We start from the raw sequence: 5,516 nt of genomic DNA on the forward strand, positions 1-5,516 counted from the left end.
TACACACCCACAGACACACATATACACACACACATACACACACTCACATATACACACACACATACACACATACACATATAAGTTTGTATGATGAACTTGTACTTACAGAATTACATTTTACTTTGCTCAAAAACAGTATGAATCCATGTAAGATGCTGTAAATCTGTTTATTAGATTAGAAAAAGTCTAACCATTGTGGCACAGACAGCCTCACACAGGGGAGCTCACACCTTCAATATATCATCTGGGCCGACACGACACCAATTGTTAAGGATCACTTGAGAATGTAACTTTTGATAAAAGTTTTGCAATTTACATATGAAAGAACGAAAACCAACCTGGCCATTCTAAAAGATGAGATACTTAACAAACAATCCAGGTCTTTCTGAAGATACAATTTCAGTTGCATCAAACTGTAAACATTTGCTATAAATTCTGTGTCCTGCAATCTTATTCTCCACAACCACCTGATGAAGGAGCAGTGCTCCGAAACCTAGTGCTTCCACATGTTCGACTCTAACCTGGTGTTGTGTGATTTTTAAATCTGTCATTCACCCATCTCCTGACGGTTGAGCATACATCTCAAGGTCAGGACAGCGGCCCTCCGCAGGGATACAAATCGACTCCTTCTTTGGTCGCTCCACGATGGATCTCTCTGGTGACTGTTCCCATTCATTGGTTGGCTCATTGGGATCATTGCTGACATCTTGGAAGAATTCCTGGAGTCTCATTGATCTGATGAATTCCTCACAACTTTACTCAAGTATTCTTGTTGGTGATGGGGACAAAGGGAGACTAAATTTGATTTGTGCTTCAACTTGATTTGATGAACAAAGTATTGAAACAGTTTGTAACATCATTTGGAAATGCATACAAAGGTTCTAAATCAGTTGTGTACAGTCTAAGCAGAGAGAAAAGAACCAACAAACCATTGGAATATTGACATTTCTCAAACCTTCTGTATCGTTGTGGAAAGAAAGGCATTTTGTACTTGGGCAGAAAACGATCTCTGTTCAGTGTCAGGCACCAAGAGGGTCTGAGAACTGAAAGGACGATGTGATCATTTGTCAGAAAGACCTGAGACTGTGTTGTTTCCCTGTTACACCTTGGCAGCAGCTGCCCGAAACTTTAGTGCATCCCTCAGTGTGTTGTCACAGATCTGGGAGTGTGCTTGGCTGTCGCACTCATTTGAGGTCAACTGTTTCCAGTGGTCTACCAACATAGCGCCCTCGTGGCCTAATGGCTATGGCACTGGCCTGTGAAATCTGGGATTTCAGGGATTTCATTTTTAAGCCTGGTCTTTGCAGTGGCTGATTTTCATCACATGTCAACTTCATCTCAATCCAAATTGACTGGATTTTTAAACTACTCTGTTAAAAATCATTGTGCCTGTGTTGAGATTATGGCAAATGCTGTTTAATAGAAACTTGCACAAGGTAATTCCGGGATTTGGGAGATCTTGGGGTGAATTGTCTGAAAGAGACAGCACAGCCACAATGGGCTGAATGCCCACTAAGATTGTGTTGATTTGTCCTCAATGCAGCTTTTTGCAACATCTCCACTTCCTCCTTCCCCAGTAACTGCAAATATCTTGAAAGTGCTGCACAAAATAACATTGAGCCCTTTGCTATTTTCCTGTCTGCTCCATTTTCCTCAGACTTGAGATGTGCAAAGTTGGAGTTTGAAGGTGGTAAAAACAATGACTGCAGATGCTGGAAACCAGATTCTGGATTAGTGGTGCTGGAAGAGCACAGCAGTTCAGGCAGCATCCAAGTAGCTTCGAAATCGACATTTTGGGCAAAAGCCCTTTTTCCCGAAACGTGGATTTCGAAGCTACTTGGATGCTGCATGAACTGCTGTGCTCTTCCAGCACCACTAATCCAGAAAGTTGGAGTTTGGTTGATTTTTCATCTGTCCATTTGGGGGGAAATGGGAGGCGGGATCAATTTATCAAGCAGCCAACAATTTAGCATGAGATGGAAGGGGTAAAAAACAATCAGTGAGCATCCAACACTCAGAAACAAACACTATGAGAGGTCAGGGTGCAGTATTTCAAGGCTGCCATTGGCAACCGGCATGTGGGGCCCCAGTGGCCTAATGGATAAGGCACTGGCCTCCTAAACCAGAGATTGTGGGTTCAAGTCCCATCTGGGGTGTCTCTGTGGCTTATCCTTTATTTCTAATCTATTTTGGGAAAATCCCCATCTCTGCATTCAGTTGATGGTCAGTGGTATTCCATATGATCTTGCACAAGATTTTCGAGGATCTGCAGGATTGAATGTTGAAGGTGGTCATCAAGTGGCTGCTGTTTCTGGATGGGGACGAGATTCCTGAGAGTACGGTTGGAGAGGTTGCTTTTGGAAGCCAGCTCTCATCACACTCTCATCAACAAACCAACCCTTCAACACTGATCCCTCCAGAACATCGGATATTACTGACAGAGAATACCCCTGCCAATGTTTATAGGTGCACCATCGACAGCATTCTGTCTGGATGTATCACTACCTGGTTTGGCAACTGTACCATTCAAGATTGGAGACGGTTACAGAGAGTGGTGAACTCGGCCCAGACAATCACAAAGGCCAACCTCCCATCTATAGAATCCATCTCCCAGGCCCACTGTCAAGGAAAGGTCTCCAGCATTCTCAAAGATCCATCCCACCCTGGCAATGTTTTTCTACAACCTCTACCATCGGGGAGAAGGTACAGAAGCCTGAACACACGCACCAACCGGTTTTGAAACAGTTCCTACCCTTCTGTTGTTAGAATACTGAACGGTCTCACAGACTCTCAATCTTTGCCTGTACCTGTGTTGTTGTTCCTGCTGCTGTTTCCCTGTTGTTTACTTATCTATGTTACTGAACTCTGTGAGCTGCCTGTATTGCTCACAAGACAAAACTTTTCACTGTGTCTATCATTACTTGCAAATCAAATATTTTCAATGAATCTTCCACCTTTAGGATTACTGTTATCTTGGTCCAACTCATTGAATGTAAATATAAATTATTGAGTGTGGAATAACTTTATTTCACCTGCATTTTTTCCTGTTAAATGAGTTTGGGAGAAGATTTGTAGCTCGGGTGCTAGTTGTTTTGGTTCTGTTCGTCGAGCTGGGAATTTTTCTTGCAAACGTTTCGTCCCCTGTCCAGGTGACATCCTCAGGTGCTTGGGAGCCTCCTGTGAAACACTTCTGTGCAGTTTCCTCCGGCATTTATCGTGGCCTGTCTCTGCCGCTTCCGTTTGTCAGTTCCAGCTGTCTGCTGTAGTGGCTGGTATGTTGGGTCCAGGTTGATGTGTTTGTTGATAGAGTCTGTGGATGAGTGCCATGCCTCTAGGAATTCCCTGGCTGTTCTCTTTTTGTCTTGTCCTATAATGGTAGTGTTGTCCCAGTCGAATTCATGTTGCTTGTCTTCTGCGTGTGTGGCTACTAAGGATAGCTGGTCTTGTCGTTTCGTGGCTAGTTGGTGTTCATGGATACGGATCGTTAGCTGTCTTCCTGTTTGTCCGATGTAGTGTTTTGTGCAGTCCTTGCATGGGATTTTGTACACTACATTGGTTTTGCTCACGTTGGGTATCGGGTCCTTCGTTCTGGTGAGTTGTTGTCTGAGCGTGGCTGTTGGTTTGTGTGCTGTTATTAGTCCTAGTGGTCGCAGTAGTCTGGCTGTCAGTTCAGAAATGCTCCTGATGTATGATAGTGTGGCTAGTCCTTTGGGTTGCAGCATGTCCTCGTTCCATTGTCTATCTCTTAAGCATCTGTTGATGAAATTGCGAGGGTATCCGTTTTTGGCGAATACCTTGTATAGGTGTTCCTCTTCCTCTTTTTGCAGTTCTGGTGTGCTGCAATGTATTGTGGTCCTTTTGAATAGTGTCTTGATGCAACTTCGTTTGTGTGTGTTGGGGTGGTTGCTTTCCTAGTTTAGGACTTGGTCTGTGTGTGTGGCTTTCCTGTAAACCTTTGTGGTGAATTCACCGTTCGGTGTTCTCTGTACCATCACGTCTAGGAACGGGAGTTGGTTGTCCTTTTCTTCCTCTCTAGTGAATCGGATTCCTGTGAGTGTGGCGTTGATGATCTGGTGTGTGTTCTCTATTTCTGTGTTTTTAATTATCACAAAGGTGTCACCAACTAGCCACGAAACGACACGACCAGCTATCCTTCGTAGCCACACACGCAGAACACAAGCAACATGAATTCGACTGGGACAACACTACCATTATAGGACAAGCCAAACAGAGAACAGCCAGGGAATTCCTAGAGGCATGGCACTCATCCACAGACTCTATCAACAAACACATCGACCTGGAACCAATATACCGGCCACTACAGCGGACAGCTGGAACTGACAACCGGAAGCGGCAGAGACAGGCCACGATAAATGCCAGAGGAAATATCACAGAAGCACTTCACAGGAGACTCTCAAGCACTGAGGATGTCACCGAGACAGGGGATGAAACGTTTGCAAGACAAATTCACAGCTTTCCTGTTAAATGCCAACAGGACAGTATAGAGGTCAAGCAAGCTCAATGTTTGTACAGTTCGATGATCTCAAAGCAGCCATGCAGATGTTTAAAGATGGCAGGACAGAGATTAACTGAATTTGAATGGAGATAATGCAGTGAGAGGGTTTTAATTGGAGAGAATGTTTAAATTGAAAGTATCCCCAGAAGGGATGTAAACCACAGGCAGTAGCTTCGAAGATCAGAGATGGAGCTGTTAGGTCTCTGGGACAACACGTGCTTCTGGGGCCATGTCAGGAGAATTGATCCCCTCAACCTTGGTTGTGTTCATGTCAGAACAATGCTGCACTCTCCCAACATTTATGTTCACCAACATTTCACGAGTTTCATCCCACCATCAAACTCACCATGGACTCCTCTTTAGTATCTGTCTCATTCTTGGACACATGCATCTCCATCAAGGATGGGCACCACAGCACCTCACTCAACCACAAACCCACCCTCAACATATTAAAACAGCCGTTCACTCTGTACAAGCCGTACACTTACACAGGATCTGTTCAGGTCAGGGGGAATGTGAGGGGCACTTGGAAGTACACAAGGATGCCCTGATAAGAATGTGATACGATGCTAAACTCATCAATCGCCCGGTCTGACATGCCCCAGCGGGAAACTGCAATGACCTCCTCAGGAGACAGACACGAGCTGCAACCAACAGGGTACCCTTCATTGTCCAGTACTTACCAGGAGCTGAGAAACTACGTCACGTTCTCCACAGCCTGCAACACATTATCGATGAGGATGAGCACCTCGCCAAGACCTTCCCCACCCCTCCACTTCTCACCTTTAAACAGCCACCAAACCTTAAACAGACCATTGTTCACAGCAAACTGCCCGGCTTTCAGGACAACACCAAACAACACTGTCACAGCAGACACTGTAAAACGTGTCAGAGTGTCACCATGGATACCGCCATTACACACGGGGACATCTCCCACCATGTACGCGGCAGGTACTCATGTGACTCGGCCAACGTTGTCTATCTCATACGCTGCAGGGAA

At 45.1% G+C, this 5,516-nt stretch overlaps 1 non-coding gene across 1 annotated transcript; it reads left to right on the forward strand.

The window, feature by feature from the left end:
- The first annotated feature begins 2,083 nt into the window (after nucleotides 1-2,083).
- On the forward strand, nucleotides 2,084-2,156 carry trnar-ccu (transfer RNA arginine (anticodon CCU)). Its single transcript has one exon. It is a non-coding gene; the product is annotated as a tRNA-Arg (tRNA).
- Nucleotides 2,157-5,516: the final 3,360 nt, after the last annotated feature.

Source organism: Chiloscyllium punctatum, chromosome 18, assembly GCF_047496795.1.
Source record: "Chiloscyllium punctatum isolate Juve2018m chromosome 18, sChiPun1.3, whole genome shotgun sequence".
Classification (NCBI taxonomy): Eukaryota; Metazoa; Chordata; class Chondrichthyes; order Orectolobiformes; family Hemiscylliidae; genus Chiloscyllium; species Chiloscyllium punctatum.